General features: G+C 33.9%; 1 protein-coding gene across 44 annotated transcripts in view; it reads left to right on the forward strand.

Moving 5' to 3' along the window:
- PTPRD (protein tyrosine phosphatase receptor type D) overlaps positions 1-21898 on the forward strand; it is a 2254226-nt gene that overhangs the window by 257680 nt on the left and 1974648 nt on the right. For all 44 annotated transcript variants that reach the window (XM_032307482.1, XM_032307455.1, XM_032307469.1 and 41 more), the window contains one exon: positions 19912-19966. The gene's annotated coding sequence lies outside the window, so the exon portion shown is untranslated. The remainder of the gene's footprint in view (positions 1-19911; positions 19967-21898) is intronic.

Below are 21898 nucleotides of genomic sequence, written 5' to 3' on the forward strand. Positions count from 1 at the left end.
AATAATAATATTATTATATTAGTTGTTGGGATGTAATGTATTTTGAGAAAGTTAATATTTATATAACAATTGGAACAGTACCTGGAACAACTTAAATGCAATGAGAGTGTTCGCTAAATAAATACTGATTTCTTTAAGAGTTTTCCATTGCCTCTGTCAACATGTATGAAATGAAGGGAACCAAGCTCGACCTTACCATTGTAAAATATATTGGATCACTTTTTTATTAGTTTGTTAGCTATTTGAATCCTGGAATGACAAGTGAATCCAAGAAATGTTGATGTGGGTATTACTGCATTTTTCCATTTAATCTTAACTGTAACATAGCTTGCCTTTTCAATTTTTTAAGTATGTGTTTATTTGTGTTTAATCCATAGGAAAGGTCGTAGGGAAAACATTGACAGTTGGAGATACCCAAACAAAGCATCACAGTATGTCCCTGAGTGAAGCTTGAAGAATTTAACATTCCATGTGACAATCATTCCAGTAGCAGTGAAAAATGTCACTTTTCAGTTTGTCCTAAAATAATGGCAACAGTGTAAATGAGACAGAGAGTATGTTGAAAAAAAAAAAAAAACCATGATGTTCATAATGTTTATATTCTCTGTTACTTGTTATGACTTTAAATTTTATTACTGAAATCTGAAAATCACACCTATCAGACACTTATAAGACCCTGAGAGTCAAAAAATGGTCCTTAGACCAATAGCCTTGACCTGACCTGGGGCTTTTTAGAAATTCAGATAATCAGGCTTCATCCCAGACCCTCTAAATACATTCTGCATTGTTAACGAGACTCTCAAGTGATTTTATGAATATTATATTTGAAAATAACTGAATAAGGACACCTAGGAATCCGTAACAGATTGACAATAAATAGGATTGTTGGAGAATAAAAACAGAACAAATGACCCTCCCTCTAGCTCCACTTCACTGAATTTCTGAAATAAACCTACAGTATACTCATTACATTTGTTTTTATTCCACAAATATTTATTAGGAACCTATTCTGTCCATGTTAGTCATTGTTCTAGGCTCTAAAGACACAATGCTGAACAAAGCAGGCAAAGTTCTTTATACTCATGTGTTAATATTAAAACGAGGTCCAGGAGAGCTGGAAGAAACTCTTATTTAAGAACAGGTATTTAGGAGCACCTGGGTGTCTCAGTCATTAGGTGTCTGCCTCCTTCGGCTCAGGTCATGATCTCAGGGTCCTGTGATGGAGCCCTGCATTGGGCTCTCTGCTCAGTGGGGAGTCTGCTTCCCCCTGTACCTGCCACACCCCCTGCTTCTGTTCCCTCCTTGCTGTGTCTCTCTCTGTCAAATAAATTATTAAAATCTTAAAAAAAAAAAAGAACAAGTATTTAAAGAAGTGGATTTCTCTATACATGTGAAATTTTCTCTAAAAAACTTCTATGTATTCAGTTGTTATAGATTCAGTTACTGCTTATTTCTTGCTCAGATTCTGGGTTCAGATTGCCTGAGTTCAAATCCTGACTCCCCGACTTCAGACAAAACAGAGGTCCTCAGATTTTTCATCTAAAATATGCGGGAAATAATAATGTCCAAATCAGGACATTGTGAGGATTAATGGGATTAGTGTGAGAGATTGTTATTGTCGGTGTTAGTGAAAGGTTATTGGTGGTGTTTTTTTTCCCCCTGATACAAGTTTTGAGGAAGTAGCTCTAGTTTTGAAATATGTGGACAGTCTGTGGAGGAAAAACAAAACAAAACAAAACAAAACAAAACACACAACTACTAGTGGTTCTGAAGTATTTGCTTTAATCTATAGTAAATGTTAACTAAATTCTAGTAAAGACGACCAGCTTCTACAATGTCTATCAAGGACTGAAAATCTGTACAAGAAAATTCCTTTCCTGCATTTTGCACATAGAGAAAGTATGCATGCTCATCTAATTCACTTTGAGCTTTGCTCATGTTCCCAAATCCTTAGTCTTTAATCTCAACTTTCCTATTGATCAAGGTTATTGGTTAATGAGCAGGAAGTAAATTCTTGCTTATGTGGGCTTCTTTTATTTTTTTTAATAAGATTTTATTTATTTATTTTAAAGAGGAGAGAGAACAAGAGAGTACAAGCAGGGGGAGGGGCAGAGGGAGAGAGAGAGAGAAGCAGGTTCCCCATTAAACAGGGAGCCCAATGTGGGACTCAATCCCAGAACCCTGGGATCATGACCTGAGCTGAAAGCAGACACTTAACGAACAGAGCCACCAGATGTCCCTTTGTCTTCTTTTCTAATCTCCCCGTGTGTTTTAGTGAAATCTCTCCAGGAGATGATTTTTTTTTCAATAGTATGATCATCAATCAAAACATAACAAAACTGGTGAGCAATCAAAATAGCACTTCTATTGATAGGCAATTTTTTTTTCTTCTTGTACAGTGGAAATAGGATTTCTTTCTTTCTTTCTTTCTTTCTTTTTATTTTTTTTTTAAGATTTTATTTATTTATTTGACAGAAATACAGCGAGAGAGGGAACACAAGAAGGGGGAGTGGAACAGGGAGATGCAGACTTCCCACGGAGCAGGGGTCCTGATGCGGGGCTTGATCCCAGGATCCTGGGATCATGACCTGAGCTGAAGGCAGACACTTGAGGACTGAACTACACAGGTGCCCCAGAAGGACTTCTTTCAATTAACTCACATTCCTTACTAATTCTTCACACATTTGTAATTTTCCTCCCTGAAGTGGTTTCTGTTTCAAATCATGAATATATAAACCAGGTGTGTAATATGTACAATTACATATAAGTTCACCGTTGTCTGGACTTGGCCAAGCAGTCCAAGTCCAAGTGGACATGTCCTGCTCCACTCCCCAGTAGGCACTGTGCTACTAAATGCACAGCATTTCCTATGTTACCCTATGTACCTATGTCTATACCAACAGTTCTCAAAACTTCGGTCTGGAAAAGAAACCTTTGCTGAGAATCTGAGAGGTCAAAGTATTTTGGGGACTAGGGAGTTGTTGCTTTTTCCAACTCTCATTCTCTTGTGAGTGGACAGTGAAATTTTTAAGAGGCTACCTGACATGTGATTTTATAATAAATTGGAAACAGATATGAGAATCTGTGTACTATTAAGTCAGATGTTATAGAAACTTTTAAAGATGTAAAATAATGCCACTTTTTACACTGTTTTTTTTTGGCTTGGAAAATAAAATTTTTATAATAAAAATGATTTTACATTAATAGTAACAAGATTGTTTTTAATTTGTTAGTGAATGTTTCCATGTATAATACAGTAAATATTATCAAATGAAAACCATGTAAATGGAAGTTTTAGACATCCTCAATAATTTTACAGGGTGTAAAGTGGTCCAAAAACTGTAATGTTTAAACACTTTTGAACACTCTCTTCTTGGCACGGTTGGGACAAGGGAGAAGGTAATGCTTACCATGTAGTCATTTCTCCTCCATCCTGTGTGACAATTCTTTCTCAAGGCTTTGCCTTTGTAGACTGGAAGGGAGGGAAAGATAGAATGAGCCAAGGAAAATGTGAAATATGGATAATATGTGAATGTATGGGTAAAAGTCTCCTTCCCCAATTATCAAGTTCCTATAGTATGCACAAATGATGTTATTTTCTGATTTAGTAAATTAAATAGAATCATAAATAAAACAGAGTGTGATTGTGACTGATTATGTGAGGTATTGGAAGGAACCTCTTTGAATTTGGATATGAGTTCAAATCCATTGCATTTTATAGGTAAAGAAACAGTGTTGATTATGAGAGAACTTGCTCTGACTCACTGGTTTCTTGGTGACCAAATGAAGAATCAGAAGTCAAGTTCCTGGTCCCCAGTTTTATTATATGCCATGTATTCTAAAAACTTGAATATTTATCCATATTTTCAATTAGGATAAATTATGGCCATAATTATATATAAATATATGGATAATAGTACTTTTCTGAAGAAAAACCTAGCATAAACTATTAAATCTGGAAAGGAACATTGAGAAAATATAAATATATAGTTGTTATTATCAAAAGACCAGGTATAAAGGTTCAAATTCAATTTTCAAAACAGCATACACAATTCTCCCTGTAATTTTGGCAAATTGTTTCAATAGCCTGTAACACTCTTCATTCAGAGATTCTAGGGGCTTGTAATTATATCTCAACTTTTAAAACCATATCATTATCCATTTAGTTAATAGAGTACATTGATAAAAATCACAGTATCCCCTGGTGTGCACTAAAATTGTTAAGCAGAATCATTTATGCAAATTACTTATAGAGTTAATATATGTTAAATATGTTTAATTACACTGCAGAACTTAGTTCGCTGCAGCACACACAATTATTTTTAATTATAAAAACAGATATTTTAGAGATTTATGTTCAACCCATCACACTGCTGGTTAATACTGCTTTTCTTCCTTGCTCCCAGAAATAAATTAAAGAAAACAGATTAATAATTTGTGCCAGCATCTTCTTGTTACTGAAAAGCTTATGTATATTTTAATTTTAGCATTCTCCAAAATATAAAAAATACCAAATGCTTTCTGGGCCTTTTTTAAAATAAATACTTACTATCGAGGGATGGTAAGGAAACTAACAAAAAACTGCTTAAGGACGTAATGATATTTACCTCTGGGGAGATAAAGAAGAGCACGGAAATTTTTGTTTTTATCATAAGCTTTTTATTACTCGATTTTTAATTATATATGTATTACTTTAATTAAAAATTAAGTGAAAGAAAATGCACCTATACATAAACAATAATAGAAAACAATATTTACCTATAATCTTTCTGGCACTAAACATTTCTACTTTGATTTATGTAGAAAGGATGGCTGAACAATGAATGTTCAAATGTTAAAGACAGATCAAATGATGTAAATAAACCTAAGACACTCCTATTTTAGAATAAAAGCCCCTTTTCATTGGCATTATTTTTCCCCATCATGCTGTTAAGTAAATTTGTAATATAAACACACATATGGGCAACAAAATCACATGTTACATTTCAATAACAATGATGTGATTTTTCCATGACAAAGTTGGGTTTACAAGAGACCTATGCATCTACCTCCTTTATATCAACCCTCAATCCTAAAAGTTACAAGTTTAGTACCATGTTTATAGAAAATAATATTCTACATGATAGGAAAATGCATTACCTAATGAAATTCAAAAATGTATACTTTTAATGGACTACTTTATTTCATGACTTATCCTACTATTAAATAAACAATGCTATTGAGCATAGGAAGCAATGAAGTTAGCTAATAAAATTTCAGATTAAAGAATGTTTAGGTAGCATGTATACTTAAGACAGTATATACTGTACCAATGGTAGGATATAATAAATCAAATACATGATATTTAATAATTTTGTGTTATAAAACAACTTTTTTTTAGATAGGTTGCCATATTGAACACAAAGCTAATACACAGATCTTTCAAAATTAACCCACAGACGTTGCAGCTGTTATTTTTATACAAAAAGTGCCAAACTAGAGCAAACAGGACTCCACTGTCTTTACTTCTATGTTAAAATGCTTAAAGATTGCTTTAGTGATCAATGAAGTTACAAATTCTTACAAGAAGAAGATTGTAAAAATAATTAAAACTAGTGCATTACTTATTTGCTGTTTTTCCACAAATAGGTTTGGCATGAATTCTATTTATACATTGCAGGATTAAAGGTAGTTAATTTTTTTGATTGAAGAATTTCTGGCCAAAAATATGATCTTTTAATGAAGACAATCCTATTATTTTATTATGTGGAATTTCATGATCTCCCATTCTCTTTTGTCCTCTTTCCTATATATAGCTTTCTTGAATTTTATACATTAGCTTCCTAATGAAGTTTTCCTCATCCAGGTTTTGAGCCCTGTAGTTGAGGCTTCTGCCTAGAGAGCATGTGGAAATGCATCATCATTTTTATTGGCTCAGTGTGGTCCATATTGCTGTCAGTAGTTTTTACATGGAAATATCTTTCTGAATTCTCATCACACAATTATCTCTTTTTTAAAGATATATTTATTAATTTGAGGAAGAGAGAGAGAATGCATATATGAGTAGAGGGGGGAGAGACAGAGGAGAGAATCTCAAACAGACTCCCCAGGGATCACAGAGTGCCCCCCCCCACGCTATGCAGGGCTTGATTCCACAGCCATGAGATCATGATCTGAGCCAAAATCAAGAGTTCCACCGCTAAAGGTCTGAGCCACCCTCTTGCCCCACAATGATCTTTCTTTACTTAATACAATTAAGCACTGAGTACTAACCTCTGATTAATGGAAAAGTCCTCATCTGTGGTGATGTCTCTTCACTACCCGGTACAGGGAGGGTACTTTTCTTTCTTTTTTTTTTTTTTAAAGATTTTATTTATTTATTTATTTGACAGAGAGAAATCACAAGTAGATGGAGAGGCAGGCAGAGAGAGAGAGAGGGAAGCAGGCTCTCCGCTGAGCAGAGAGCCCGATGCGGGACTCGATCCCAGGACTCTGAGATCATGACCTGAGCCGAAGGCAGCGGCTTAACCCACTGAGCCACCCAGGCACCCGGGAGGGTACTTTTCACAAAGGAGATTTATATCCTATTTTCTGGAGACAAAGCAGAAGTCACAGTGTTTTTCTGGAACTGTCTTTTAAGTAACTTTAATTTAAAATAATTAATATCCCAAAGCGGCACATTTGGGGGCAGCTTACCCTTTGCTTCTACATAGTTTTAAAACAAACAAAACAATATTGAGAGGTATTGTATATATAGGAAGATAAGGAAAATTATTATTACTAATTAAGAAGCTAATAACTTGAGGAAGTAAGAGCATGATGTAGTTTAGAAAGAGAATACAGCAGATTTCAATTTTACTGCTAAGGTTCTATTTTTAAGCTGAAATGTAAGTACGTGTACATTCACTTTATTATTCTTCACCTCTTTTTTACTATGTTTCACATATTTAATAATAAATAAATAAATTATTCATTTCATTCCTGAGAAAGCCTTCAAGGGTTTCTAATAGTTTATTTAATTTTAACAGTTATTGGTTGTGTATTGAGGGGGACGTTTCCAAAATAATGTAGAAAAAAAAAAGACCGAAAAAGCGTTTTATAATAGTTAAAATTTCCTTTTTTGAACATGAGTTTAGAATAAATAAATTTAGTATTTGATAAATGATATTTTGTCATGTTTGTCACTTTAATTTTAAAGAGCTTGCTCTTATTTTGTGAGAGGTAAAGAAAAGTCTTGATTTTTAAAGAGTATAGAGTTCCTTATTTTTAACCTTATTTTTATTCTTTAAGAAGTTTTTTATTAATGACTTTGGGATGTTTCTTCTGGAAGTTTCCACTCATTCCCCATGTTCTCTAAGTCCTATCTTGGGAGGCTCAAGGGAGTGGTAAAAGTTTGTTGTATTGTTGAGGGGAGAAGCTGGTGGAATTAAAATAGTTTTTATAATGATGTAAACAAAGTGTTCGTTCAATTAATATTGATGACTTAGAAGTACTCTAGGAAGTGGAGTAAAAAGATCTGGGGTAATCAAATGGCAGGAAAGGAAAAACACTAGATTTTGCCTTAAGTGGTTCCTTCAGTATCCTTAGATTTTACCATAAGTATTTTGTTGTTGTTGTTGTTTACAGATACTGTTTTTATTCTAAATTTTAGAGCTACCTAACAAATCACCCTAACTACAACTCTACCTCCAAAACCCTGATTTTAAAGGAAGAGTTTTTAAAAAGGAGATTTTCAAAGGGAGAATTTTTTTTTTAAGATTTTATTTATTTATTTGACAGAGAGGGAGAAATCACAAATAGGCAGGGAGGCAACGAGAGAGACGGGGGGAAGCAGCCTTCCCACTGAGCAGAGAGCCCAATGTGGGGCTAATCCCAGGACCCTGAGATCATGACCTGAAGCTTAACCCACTGAGCCACCCAGGCACCCCTCAAAGGGAGAATTTTAACTATAAAGTTGTTATATAGCTCAGCATACTGAAAATGATTATTTCAAAGATGATTTTTATTATTTTGGATTTAAGTAAACAAGCTGATACCTTGCCTCACATCCACACTTGATGTGGCTTATCAAATTTGAGGGGCTTTTACTCAACTATAAACTCTGTGGAATACAATTTAATCTTACTTTCATGATACAAAAGCCACCTAAAAATACTGCACCATTTAACGATCAGCATTATGGATATTGTATATGAGAAGCAGAGAAATGACAGTTAATATAGCTTTCCCTCGATAAAATAGGTTATATTCTATTTTGTAAATTTTGTACTTATCTGAAGTCATTTAGATAACACATTAAATAAAAGCATTATCGTGAGAAGATAAGACATGTCATGATTGTATCACCAAAAACATTGTGAGAAATGTTTACATCCAACACCTCAAATTGCTTAAACAAGAAATACATTAAATTACATATGATCTTAGAATTATAAATCCACACACTCACCCGTATATAGCTATTACTACTTGTGATCCATATTTCATTACTTTAACCTTACATGTAAGACAATTGTCTGTTTTAAATGCAGGACCTCAACTGCTCTATCTACAGAGGTGATGTAAAATTTCTACCTGAATAGCAATAAATCATGTTAATTCAGCCCCAGTCAAATGAAACTTGGTAGAAAGGATGGAAGAAGAATAGGAATGAGAATGGTCAAAACAGACTATTGAGTATAAGAATCTTCCCAATTGAAGTGATGAAGTAATATTGGGTTAAGTTCTTCCAGCTATGAAACAAGAACTAGAACAGCAGGAGTGTTTATATAATCATGCTAATCTACTAATGGTAAAATAAGAAAAAATAATTTTATATGTTTTGATTTTAGTGCAGTGTTTGCATACAAATTCAGTGAACACAATTCAAGTAATCTCAAAAATGAGGTGAAAATGGTCTAACTGCCAAAAGTTAATGAGATAAAACTGGGTTGCATTGGAACTAAAGGCGGAGCTCTCAGATTGCTCAGATTATGCACTCCCCCCCTTTTTTAAAATTTATTTATTTGGTAGACAGAGAGGGAACACAAGCAGCAAGAGTGGAAAAGAGAGAAGCAGGCTTCCTACTGAGCTGAGAGCCCAATGCGGGGCTCGATCCCACGACCCTGGGATCATGACCTGAGCCAAAGGCAGATGCTTAATAACTGAGCCACCCAGGCACCCCTGCACTCCTCTTTCCACCACATTCTCTTCTCAAGTGAGGCTTAATGAAATTGGGTTTACCTATCAATGCCTTCAAAATTAACATGGGTACCTAGTATTGACTGAAAACTCAATCTTTCTAGTAAGATGTATTTTTCTAAAGACAGTTGCTAACCCATCTATGCATTTTCAAACTATCAGCCTGCACTGTCAAAGTACCATCTGGGAAGTTAACAAGTCTATTATTCTGTGTGTCTATTCACATTTTCTATGTCTTCAAATTTTCATTCCCCAAAATCTTAATAAATTAATAAACAAAGGGAAATATGAGACGCATCTTCCTTCTGCAAATATGAAACAAATTTTAAGAATCCTCTACTTGACAAAGAAGTTAGGATTCAAACATCTGAAAGATGCTAACTACTGATTTCCCAGTAACATTTCTTGGATAAATAATGACTTTTTACCCAAGCCTTTGCACATCTGAAAGCTAAGGGTCCTGGCCATGTTTAAATCCAACATGGGTATTTAGTACCCTGTAATCAGTCATGGCTTACCACACAGTATCCTTTCTTAGGGATGAATAAGAGGTCTCTTTGAACAAATTCATTCCCTTTTCTTTAAAGAGGTTTTGTGTATGACTCTTAATCTCCATCAAAGTGTAATTGGGCACTGAGAAAAACAGATCAATTATTGTCAACTGTATGATAGACATGGCAGTGAGCCAGGCTAAAACATGATTCATTGATTTTAATCATGTTTAAATGAGCCATCCCAGAGAATATCATGTAAAATAAATATAATGTAAAATAAAGGCAATATTTTTGATAACACAATTGTTTAGAATGACTACTTCCAAGATAAATTGACTTAGTTCTGAATGTTCCTTCTTAGTTCCTTTGACTGAATTTGTAAAGGAAATTCCTTGCTGATTAATTGCTGAAACATTTTCAAACTGTAAGACTTTCAAGGTTCATCTCCCTATGATAAAGTACAGAGGTGGAGGGGAGTCTATTCTGACCACTTAATGTAATAGATGTACTTATTAACTTATAAATTATTGTTTAATCTGTATTGCCCCATAGCTTGCTAACTTGTACTCCCCCACAAGCTAGTTATACCCATATATCTGCCTTAAAAAAGTATCATTAATATTTCTCTTTTCATTTTTTGAAAGATAAAGCATCTGAATGCTAAATTGCTTTGCAGCAATTAATCTTAAAAATTTTTTAGTCTTAGCAGGGTAGACTTCTGGTGACATGTAAACCCCATCCTATATGTTTTATTTTTTTCTCCAGTTCTTCATCTTATTAAATATATGCAGTCTTGTTCTCTATCAGTGAAACAACCATGCTAAATAGTATCCCTTTCCATAAGAGAAAAAAAAAATGATAAGCTGGACTTCATTAAAATTGAAAAAATTCTGCCCTGCAAAAGATACTCTGAAAAGAATAAAAAGCCACAGACTGGATGAAAGTGTTTGTAAAAGACCCATCTGATAAAAGATGGTCTTAGTTTGGATTAAAAGGATAACACAGACTAGGTGGCTTAAATAACAAACATTTATTTCTCAGAGTTCGGGAGGCTAGGAAGTCTCAGATCAAGATATGGTGTGTGGTAAGGACCCTTTTCTAGATTTCAGACTGCCAGCTTCTGGTTGTATCCTCACATGGCAGAAAGAGAACAAGGGAGCCAGGGACAAAAATAGCATTCCGAAGGGCTTGCTTCATTCTCAGGACCTAATCACCTTCCAAAGACTCCACTTCCTAATGCCATCACATTAGAGGTTAAGATTTCAACATATGAATTTGGAAGGACACAAAAAAATCTAGTCCATTGCAGACTCTTATTCAAAACATATAAAGAACTCCTGAAAGTCAACAGTAAGAAAAGGAATAACCCTACTAACAAATGGGCAAGATCCTTAATATCCACTTAACCAAAGAAGATATACAGATGGCAAATAAGCATATGAAAGGATGCTGTACATCATATGTCCCCAGGGAAATGCAAATCCAAACAATGAGTTACCACTACACACTCATTAGATTGGCCAAAATCCCGAATACTGATAATACTAAATGCTAATGAAGATGTAGAGCCACAGGAATTCTCATTCATTGCTGGTGGGAATATAAATGATACATCCACTTTGGAAGACAGTTTGGCAGTTTCTTACAAAACTAAACATGCTCTTATCATACTATCATGCAGGAATCGTGTCCCTTGGTATCTATCAAAGGAGTTGAAATCTTATGTCCAGATAAAGTCCATACATGGTTGTTTATAGCTGCTTTATTCATAATTTCTTGAACTTGGAAGTAACTGAGCTAACTTTCAGGAGGTGAATGGATAAACTATGGTACACCTGGACAATGGAGTAGTCTAGTGCTAAAAATAAATGAGTTATCAAGCCATGAAAAGACAGGGAGGAACTTTGAGCACTTATTCCTAAGTGAAAGAAACCAGTCTGAAAAAACTAGAGACTGTATGATGATGCAACTGTATGACATTTGGAAAAGACAAAATTATGTGGACAATAAAAAAGATCAGTGGTTTCCAGGATCTGCAGGGAGGAAAGGATGGATGAGCTAAGCACCAAAAGATGGTTAGGGCAATGAAACTACTCTGTATGATATTATAATGATGAGTATATATCACTATACATTTGTTCAAACTCATTCAATGTACAACCAGGAGTCAGTCCTCATGTAAACCATAGATTTTGAGTGATAATGATGTGCCAGTGTAGTTTCATCAGTTGTAATGAATGTACCACTCTGGTGATCTCTGGTCAGGGATGTTGATAATGGTGGAGGTTATGCTTGTGTTGTGGTAGGGAGCATATCAGAAATATCTCTACCTTCCACTCGATTTTTCTGTGAACCTAAAACTGCTCTAAAAATAATGTCTATTTAAATTTTTTAAAAATCCCCTCAAAGAAAAATTTTATTATTTTATTAACTATGTTAAAAAGATACTAGAAACAAATGAAGGAATTGAATATTTTCCCAAAGAAAATATGCAAATGGACAATAAGCACATAAAAAGATCTCACATCATTAGACATTACAGAAGTGCGAATCAAAATGACAATGAGATACCACTACAGTCCTGCTAAAATATGGCTATAATGAAAGACAGATAATAGTAGTATTCTTGAGAATGTGGAAAAATTGGAATCCTCATACATTGCTGACAGGAATATAAATGGGGCATCCATTTTGGAAAATAGTTTGGCAGTTTCTCTAAATGATAAATATAGACAGGCCATATGACCCAGCAATTTCAGTCATAGGTATGTACATACTCTTCAAAATTGAACAAATATGTCGATAAAACCTCATCCATAAATGTTCACCACATGGCTGCATTTCTTTCTGGGAACTCTAGGGGAACATACATTTTCTTGTCTTTTCCAGTTTCTGGAGGCTACTCATATTCCAGATGTTCACTTCCATCTCCAAAGTCTGCAGTGACAATGGCCAACAGTCTTTGTCAGATTTTATCACTCAGATTCTTACTCTCCTTCCTTTCTTTCTCACTTATAAGAACTCTTACGATTACACTAGGCTCGCCTGCTTGATCAAGGATAATCTCCACCATCTCAAGTTCAACTGATTAGCAATTTAGTTCCATCTACAACCTTAATTATAATCTTCTTTGCCACGTAAAGTAATATATTCACAGGTTCTGGGAATTACATGTCCATCTTTGGGGGAAATATTTCTGCTTATCATAGATGACTCTTTTTTGTTTATTTGTTCTTATAATTTCTAAAAGATTATTATAAAATTAAGCCTAAATTCAACAGATATTACTAAATGAAAACATCTTTTTTAAACAAATTTTTTAGTAGACATTATTTTTTAGAGAAGTTTTAGGTTCACAGCAAAATTGAGTGGAAAGTGCACAGTTTTCCTATATATCCCCTATCACAACATATTTACTCTTTTTTACGTATTCAATCGTATATTAATCTTCCAATTAAGGACTCATTCTGATGACACTAAAAATATTTAGGGATATGGAAACAAATCTACAATGCATCAGAGAGGTATATGTATGTGTGTGTATATGTTTTTGCGCATATTCGTATTTAGTAATTTGTTTATTCAGAAATAATTGATGGAGATATAGACCACAACATTAACTGGGATGATTTATCCTTGGGGACTGGAATTAGAGCTGGAAAATATGTGTATGTGACTGCATGAATATGTGGGTGTGTGTTCACACATGTAGATATATACATATGTATATTTATTCTTTTTCATATTTGTGTTGTCATTTCACTCTTATTATTAGAAATAACAAGATTTTTAAAATAAAGAACTAATGTACCACATATGATATGTAAATGAAAGAGATAAAGTACTTTTTTTTGATGGTATATGCTAAAGGTACATTTTTAATACAAGGAGAACAAGTTATATCCCACATGATATAAGTGATCAGGGTATATTATTAAGAAGGACTCAGTGGCCATTTCCTTGCTCAGAGTGAAAGGATTTGACTCAGAGGTAATGAATGCCATACATGGGACAGTGTTTATCAATTGTAGTATGTATTTATCATCCTTTTTTAAGTCATTAGAATTCTATTTTATCTTCTGACATCCATTTTACCTAAATAAATGGTACTCTTTCAAACTAGGTAAAAACATTCAAGTTAAGAAAGTGGATTATAGGCATATATGATCGGTGATTTTAGATCATTTACAGTTAGAATCTCCGATCCTTTTTTTTTTTTAATTGTACTTATTTTTGTTTTAGAGAGTGTACAGAGGGGGGAAGGGCAGAGGAAGAGGGAGTGTTTCTCATGCAGACTCAGTGCTGCTCACAGAGCCCAACACAAGTCTGGATCTCACAACACAGAGATCATAACCTGAGCTGAAACCAAGAGTCAGATGCTTAATTGACTGAGACACCCAGGCGCCCCAGAAGTTTAAATCTTAATATTGCCTCATAAAAAGTAAAAAAAAAAACAAAAAAAAAAAAAAAAAAAAAAAAAAAAACATGCCTAGAGGAAAAACAGAGGGTACTCATGAAAAGCAGCTTTGGTCTGGACTAGCCCTAAGGAAAGGCAGTGGAGCCTGGAGATAGGCAAAAACAAAGAAGAAGAGCAGAAATTAACTGGGTGATAGTGGTATGTATGTGGCTCCTGAGAGTAAAAAATTATCAGAGACTGATAGAGTGGGTATGAGCTATAGTGAGGAGAGAGAGAATTATCTTTTCCCCATGGCCTAGGAATTTGCCACAGGGCAGTTAAAAATCTTTAAACATTTGCTTTATCTTAATGACATCACAGCTCTGCAGCACATGCCAGTACAAGATTTCAAACAAATTGATAATCAAAGAAGACAGATGGACAGACTCAAGATCAGTCAGAGTTGAGCAGTTGCTCTAAGGCCTACGCAGGAACACGACTTCTGTGGAATTCCAGTACCTCTCCATTTCAGATCCGCATCGGTGCCTCCTTTTCTGCTGTTGACTTCAGCGAATGTAACCCAAGCTCAGGAAAGCAGGATGCTGCCACCCTCCTCCTCACCAGTCAGTCTACAGACAAGGGGAAAAGACGCTCTCAGATGATTTCTCCAACTCTAATGACACTGAACTTAAAATGGGAAAAGATAATGGAATTTGTTTTGAAACCTACCTACTCAGATGTATTTTATTTTTCTGGAATTCTAATATCACTTGCATCTTAGAATAAAACCAAATCTTGTAAAACTACAGCATATGTAGTTCATGGCATATTAGCTAAATTTCTCTATCACACATTTTTCTATTTTTCCAGTCTTTATTTTGTTTTCCACATATTTTATTCACTGTTTTGCTATTTTTAGACATTCTGAATCAGGCAATTGATTGATTCATTAATGCATTTAAAACACAAATTTAGTCCTCATAATGAGCCAGGTATTGCCTTAAATCCTGGGGAGAACAAGCTCAATAGACATATTTTACATTCAAGAAGCACAAGTTCTTGTTTTTGATGATGTTAACTGAGAGCTAGGGAACGGATTTTGTTTCTAATTTATATTTTCATAAATTTGTTCATGAACTGCTTCTAATTTTTATATTGAAACATTTATTTCAGCATTTTGATCTTAGGATAATACTATTTTGTTCTTTAAAATGCTGTCATTGATCCTAAAGTTTAATATTGTAGTTTGTGTATAATTCCTTAAATGTAATACAGTTTCCAATAATATATTATATGTTAATTAATTGTATTTAAATTTAAAAATGGAAAAAATGGGGCACCGGTGTGGACTAGTCTGTTAAGCATCTGCCTTTGGCTCAGGTCATGATCCAAGTGTCCTGGAATCAAGCCCCATCTCAGGCTCCTTGCTCAGCAGGGAGTCTGCTTCTCTCTTGCCCTTGCCTCTATTCATGCTCTCTGTTTGTCTCTCTCTTAAATAAATAAATAAAATATTTTTTAAAACATGGAAAAAAAATTTTAAATAAGTAAATTTAATACAATTTTATGTTGTCAGACATAAAAGATATTTAAGATATTCTATATATCTATATCTATATATAAATATTATATAGATATTCTATATATAATATAGTATGTATAATTTATAATATGTAATATAATATTCTATATATAAATAGTATATAATATAGTATATATAATGTAATATAATATAATTATAAGTCATAATTATATATTAACTATAAATATAAATTAAATAAATATAAATATAAATATAATATCACATATAATTATATATTATATATTATTTATATAGTATAGTATATTTACTATATTATATTATAGTATATCATATATACTATATTATATTATACTAATATTTGTGATGAGTTTCCTTATGCAAAAAATAGTTGCTGAACACTTATGAGACAGAAACTCTGGTAGGTGATTAAAATTCATCAGTGTACAAATAGATTAGTTAGTCTTTTTTCTTTAGCCTTTGCAAAGCTTTCTTTTGAAGAGAGGTTGGGAAAGGAAAATAAGGCTAAGAAACAGAAAATTAAATAACAGAAGTATAATAAATATGACATGAGTTTTACTGGGTGTAACATAGTAACCTAACATAAATATCTAACATAAATAAGGGGCAACAAGGAAGACATGGCATCAGGGATTTTTTCTTGTGTTTCTGACTTTTGTTATTTAAATGGAAAAGATACTTAATTTTAAAACAGTTATATCATATATATCTTTGTGCCTTCTGAGGAATTGCATTTTTGTCATTTTTTCATTTAACAAAAATGTATTTAATCTATAGAAGGAAATGCAGTAGTATAGCAGGAAATGCATAGTAGAGGAAAACACATGATATAACTTAATGCAATTCACAACACAAAGGATTGCTTAAATTACCTTGATTTAGTCTATGAATGTCCCATATTCACTAGATAATTATACAGGCATATGTTGGAATTTATCATATAAAAATACTGCAGTGAGGAGATGCCTGGGTGGCTCATTTGGTTGAGCCACTGCCTTCAGCTCGGATCATGATCCCAGGGTCCTGGGATCGAGTCCCTCATCGGACTCCTTGCTCTGTGGGGAACCTGCTTCTCTCTCTGCCTCTGCCTGCCACTCAGCCTGCTTGTGTGTACTCTCTCTCTCTCTGACAAATAAATAAATATAATCTTTAAAAAAATAAAAAATAAAAATACTGCAGTGAATAGAAAATTAAGAATAAATAAAATTATACTTTAGATAAGCATGTGTCTTTATTTGGGGACAAAATTTGTCTCTCTTTTTTTAAAAAATATTTTATTTATTTATCTGAGAGAGAGAAAGAGAATGACAGAGAAGGCACGAGAGTGGGGAGTCAGAAGCAGACTCCCCATGGAGCAGGGAGCCAGATATGGGACTAGATCCTGGGGTTCCAGGATCATGACCTGAGCCAAAGGCAGCTGCTTAAACAACTGAGGCACCTAGGCACCCAAATTTGTCTCTTTTTATGTATTATTCAAATATTTTGTCTTGAAATACCTATCCTATGGTTTTTTAGCCTATAAATTAATGCTTATATTATTGTCTTGAAATACCTATCCTGTGGTTTTCTAGCCCATAAAGTGATGCTTATATGTATTTTTCTATTGCTTCAAGGATTCAGTAATAATCATCCTTCTTACTATGTTGATGCCTTTGTCAAGTCTGATTTCATGCATATTTTTATTTTAAATGCATAGAAATAGGGAGGAAAAAAAGGTCAGTGGCAAAACTGACGTTTTTAGATGTTTAAGTGTTTATTTGCAAACATTGTAAATTTCTTGTATATTCTACTTCATTAAAAATGATGACTATAGGGGCGCCTGGGTGGCTCAGTGGATTAAAGCCTCTGCCTTCAGCTCAGGTCATGATCCCAGGGTCCTGGTATCGAGCCCCGCATCGGGCTCTCTGCTCAGCAGGGAGCCTGCTTCCTTTCCTCTCTCTCGGCCTGCCTCTCTGCCTTCCTGTGATCTCTGTCAAGTGAATAAATAAAATCTTAAAAAAGAAAATGATGACTATATTCTTGAATAAACAAAGTAAATAAATAAAGAGGACTTGTCACCTATAAGTGACAGAAAACAATTTCAAGGGCACACTCATGATGTCAACAGAAGTCAATAGGATCTGATTGTCTCCCAATGAAATGCATGTGAAGTCCATACTAATTAGCTTGTAAATCAGACTAATACTTGAATTTATTTGGGTCAGAAAGACTACCTACTGTCAAGCAATCAAGTACTACCCCTTTAATTGCAATTTATTCCAACAACCACAATTTATTGATCCTAGCATACACTTATGCCACAGCAGTATCATTATTTGACTTTATTTTAACAGCTTCAAAAGGTTAGAAAGTTAGAAACCACTGTGAAAGAAACCATTAAAAAGTTGAGTTGCTGACATTGCTTTACACTCTGTGCCAAGCAATGTTCACTATATGTGAAATTATTAAAAGGAGAAATAAAAAAGAACTTATATTCATTGGCACATCATATGATCTAGTGCTTTCTTGAACTGAATATTACTTAATAATCAAAAAACACATACACAAAAACAAGGAGGATCAATATTTTGATTTGCATTTTACAGATAAGCTGCAGCTTGGAGACCTTAAGTACATTTGCCAGAACTATGATGTTAAAATATTAAAACCATCTTTCTGACTTCAAAGCACATGTTTAATTTCTTGCAGGATTTCTGGCACAATTTTTGTACATTGTTCTATGATATTGTGGTCAACCTGAAACACTCTAAGTGATATTGAGAAAGTGTTCACATGAGTTTTGTACCCAGGATGGTCTTTAAAACACAAAACATCAATTATCTGATCAGTCATGTGTTAGCCATTATAAGCCAATTCTTGCTATTTATTTATTTATTTATTTAAACATTAGAGTTGTGAAATTTTCACTTTGGAATTTACAGCTAATTAGACAATGCATGGTAAAATAACTTTTGTAACATCAAATAATCTTTAGAAAATATTCATTGGATATAAAGAGTGGTTTAAAGTTTGTCATTTCTTCCCCTCTCCACCCCAAAATTAAAAAGACATCTGACTTAATTTTTAACAATTAAAAATTGTATATATTTAAATTATAGAGCTTGAATATTTGATATATGTGTATGAAATATTCACCACAATCAAGCTGGGTAACAGCCCTCACCTCATATAGTTAGCATGTGCATGTGTGTGTGTTGAGAATGCTTAAGATATACCCTTTCAGCTAATTTCAAGTTTATTTTTTCAAAGATTTTATTTATTTATTTGACAGAGAGAGAGAGAATAAAAGTAGGGGAGGTGGGAGAGGGAGAAGCAGGCTTCCTGCAGAGAAGGGAATTGGATGTGGGGCTCAATCCCAGGACGCTAGGATCATGAACTAAGCCAAAGGCAGACGCTTAACAACTGAGCCACCCAGGCGCCCCTAATTTCAAGTTTATAATACGGTATTGTTATCTACAGTCACGTTGTTGTATATTAGATCTCCAAACGTTATTTAGATTGCATAATGAAAACTGTGTATCCCTGGACCAGCATCTCCCATATTCCACTCCCTGATAATGACCCTTTTATTCACCATCTCTATGAATTTTTTACTCTATGCAGTACTCGTCTTTCTGTATCTAGCTTATTTCACTGAGCTATTGTCATCAGATTCATCATGTTCACAAATGGAAAGATTTTCTCCTTTTTTAAGGCTGACTAATATTCCCGTGCGTGTTTATTTGTGTGTGCTTGCGCACATCCACATGTATGTGTGTGTAATCATATTTTCTTTATCCACTCATCGGTAAACAGACATTTGGGAATGTAAATTGGCACAGCAATTATAGAAGACATTATGGAAGTTCCTTAAAAAAAATGAACTACTTTATGATCCAGCAATCCAACTTCTGGATATATATCCAGAGTATTTGCAATCAGTATCTTGAAGAGATATATGTATTATTGACAAGCAAAAATAGGGAAACAACTTAAATTCTTACTCAGTGGATGAATGGATAATGTAATTTTATACATACATTCTGAGTAGGCCTGAGTTGGCTGATTACCCATCAAAATTCTTTATTCACCCTCTGTAAATCCTTAACTAGATTTAAGCCAGACATAGTCTAGTCTACAGGAAGGGACTGAAAGGTGGAAGTCCTAAATTTCTTCTTTGTATCATCCAGAGTAGGTCTGTATTTAATGCTTCCAGTTTAGTCACTTTCATAAAATTTTATTCATAAAATAAATAAACCAATAAATTGTGAAATGTTAATGAAATTAGAAATCACGGATCTAGTACAATGTCCTCATTTTTGCAGGTGAAGAAATGGAGAATCAAAGAAGTAAAGGACCTGTCTCGAAGTGACACTGCTAGTAAGTAATGTCTTGTAGATCTAGAATCAGATCTCAGACTGTTTGACCTGGATTCTAACCATTGCAGAATGATTTCTCATTTTAGACACAATGTTGAAACCTTGGAGTAAAACTGTTTCTATCCTTGTTTAGACCATATCTGGTCAGTGGCATTAGTTACATGCCACCTGTGTCAACTCTGTCTCACATTCAGAAGATACTTAAAAAGTGAGGTATTGATGTTCTTTTTAAAAAAGAGACAGTATAGCTCGTGAGATGGTATAGCAAAAGAAAAAACTGGAATTCATCATAAGACTTTCCATGCCCAAAGTGCTTAATATAAAACTTCCAATTTAATCTTCACAAATATATTGTAAGAGATGGTTTTATCCCTATTTTAGAAATAAACAAAGACTCTAATGCAGTTGATAGTTTGCTCAAGGACATAGAGCTCTTCAATGTCAGAGCTAATTTCCAATCTAAATCTCTCTGACTTTAAAGATGCCCACTCTTGCACTATACAATTCTGTATTTAAGCAGAAAACAAATAAAGGCACTGATCAATACAAATAGTACATAGTTCCAAGCTAGTATATAACCAGTTGTATAATATACTGCATAGTTCAGGGTGCTAACAAAAAATTAAATAGTGCAAGATCAGCTGGGGTTGACACTGCAAAAAGATTGATATGCTCTTACTACAGACTCTCATCTAGCAATGCTTTGAAAGCTTGCTGCTATAAAGACATTATATATAATGATATTTGTGAATGAGTAGGAAAATACTGGCAACACATATATAATGACACTACTGGTGGAGATTGATAACTTGTCAAGATACAGTGGAATGTGGGTTTCAAAGAGGGAAGGTTTACTTTAGCTGTTGGGATATGAAAGAATTGCTGACCAAAGCACATGAATTTTGAGCTGCATAGGATGTAGACATGTGGAGTTGGATAAAATCATTTTCCTCCAAGAGGAGAATATAAGAAGCACGAAGGTGGAAATAAGTAGTGACATTTGGCAATAGGGTATAAGCTAAAATCATAGAAAATGATAAGGAAGACTGAGACGTTAGGACTGAGATTCATTGGTGGAAGTCTTTGAAGCCTGGCTTTTAAAAATATATTTTACTATATAAGCCATAAGTAGTCATTGAAGGTATTGGACTTGTTATTGTTATTATTTTTGTTTGTTTGTATAATCAGAGGTCTATCTTGGGGAGAAATTGTGAGAGCCTTATGATGGATAGACTACATGGGTGAAAAATTAGAAGTGAGCAGACCAAATAGGGGGTGTGAAAATATGAGGGTGAATATCCATACTTACTGTTCAACTGTTAAAGATAATAAGACATCGCCTTTCCCTGGTAGCTATAATCATTCAGATTTCTATAGTAACTTTGAAGGGGAAGTGTTACTGATTATACCATATCTTCAGGCAGTTTTCCCTCAAAGAAACAAAAATCCGCAGATTCAATATTCATTTTCCTCCCAATTGCCCTTTTTCTTGATATTTGTTGAATGAATAAATAGGTCCCTTTTCAATCTACATATCTACCTTGAAAATTCCCATCATGTAAGGGAGAATATAGATGTCATGAGAGGTATTTTTTTTTCAATTTCTATATTATTATTATCATTATTGTCATTATCATCATCATGATGATCCTGGAACCCTAACTCTTCCTAGAGGAGTCTTTCTCAGTGAAAATGTTTCCCTGTGCTTTGAGGATCCCTGTTTACCTAAAATTTTCAATCAGTAAATTGTACTGATTGTTTACAGCAATCAGTAAATAGATTCCTGTTTACCTAAAATTTGTACTTCAGATGAAGGAAGGGAAAAGTAAGGGGTACTTGTTTATCTCTTTGTTTATCTACTGAGTAGTATAAACAAAATGTTATCCTAAAGCATTTTTCAGGGATAACAAAGGAGCAACAACAATGAAAAAAC

Source organism: Mustela erminea, chromosome 12, assembly GCF_009829155.1.
Source record: "Mustela erminea isolate mMusErm1 chromosome 12, mMusErm1.Pri, whole genome shotgun sequence".
Lineage (NCBI taxonomy): Eukaryota > Metazoa > Chordata > Mammalia > Carnivora > Mustelidae > Mustela > Mustela erminea.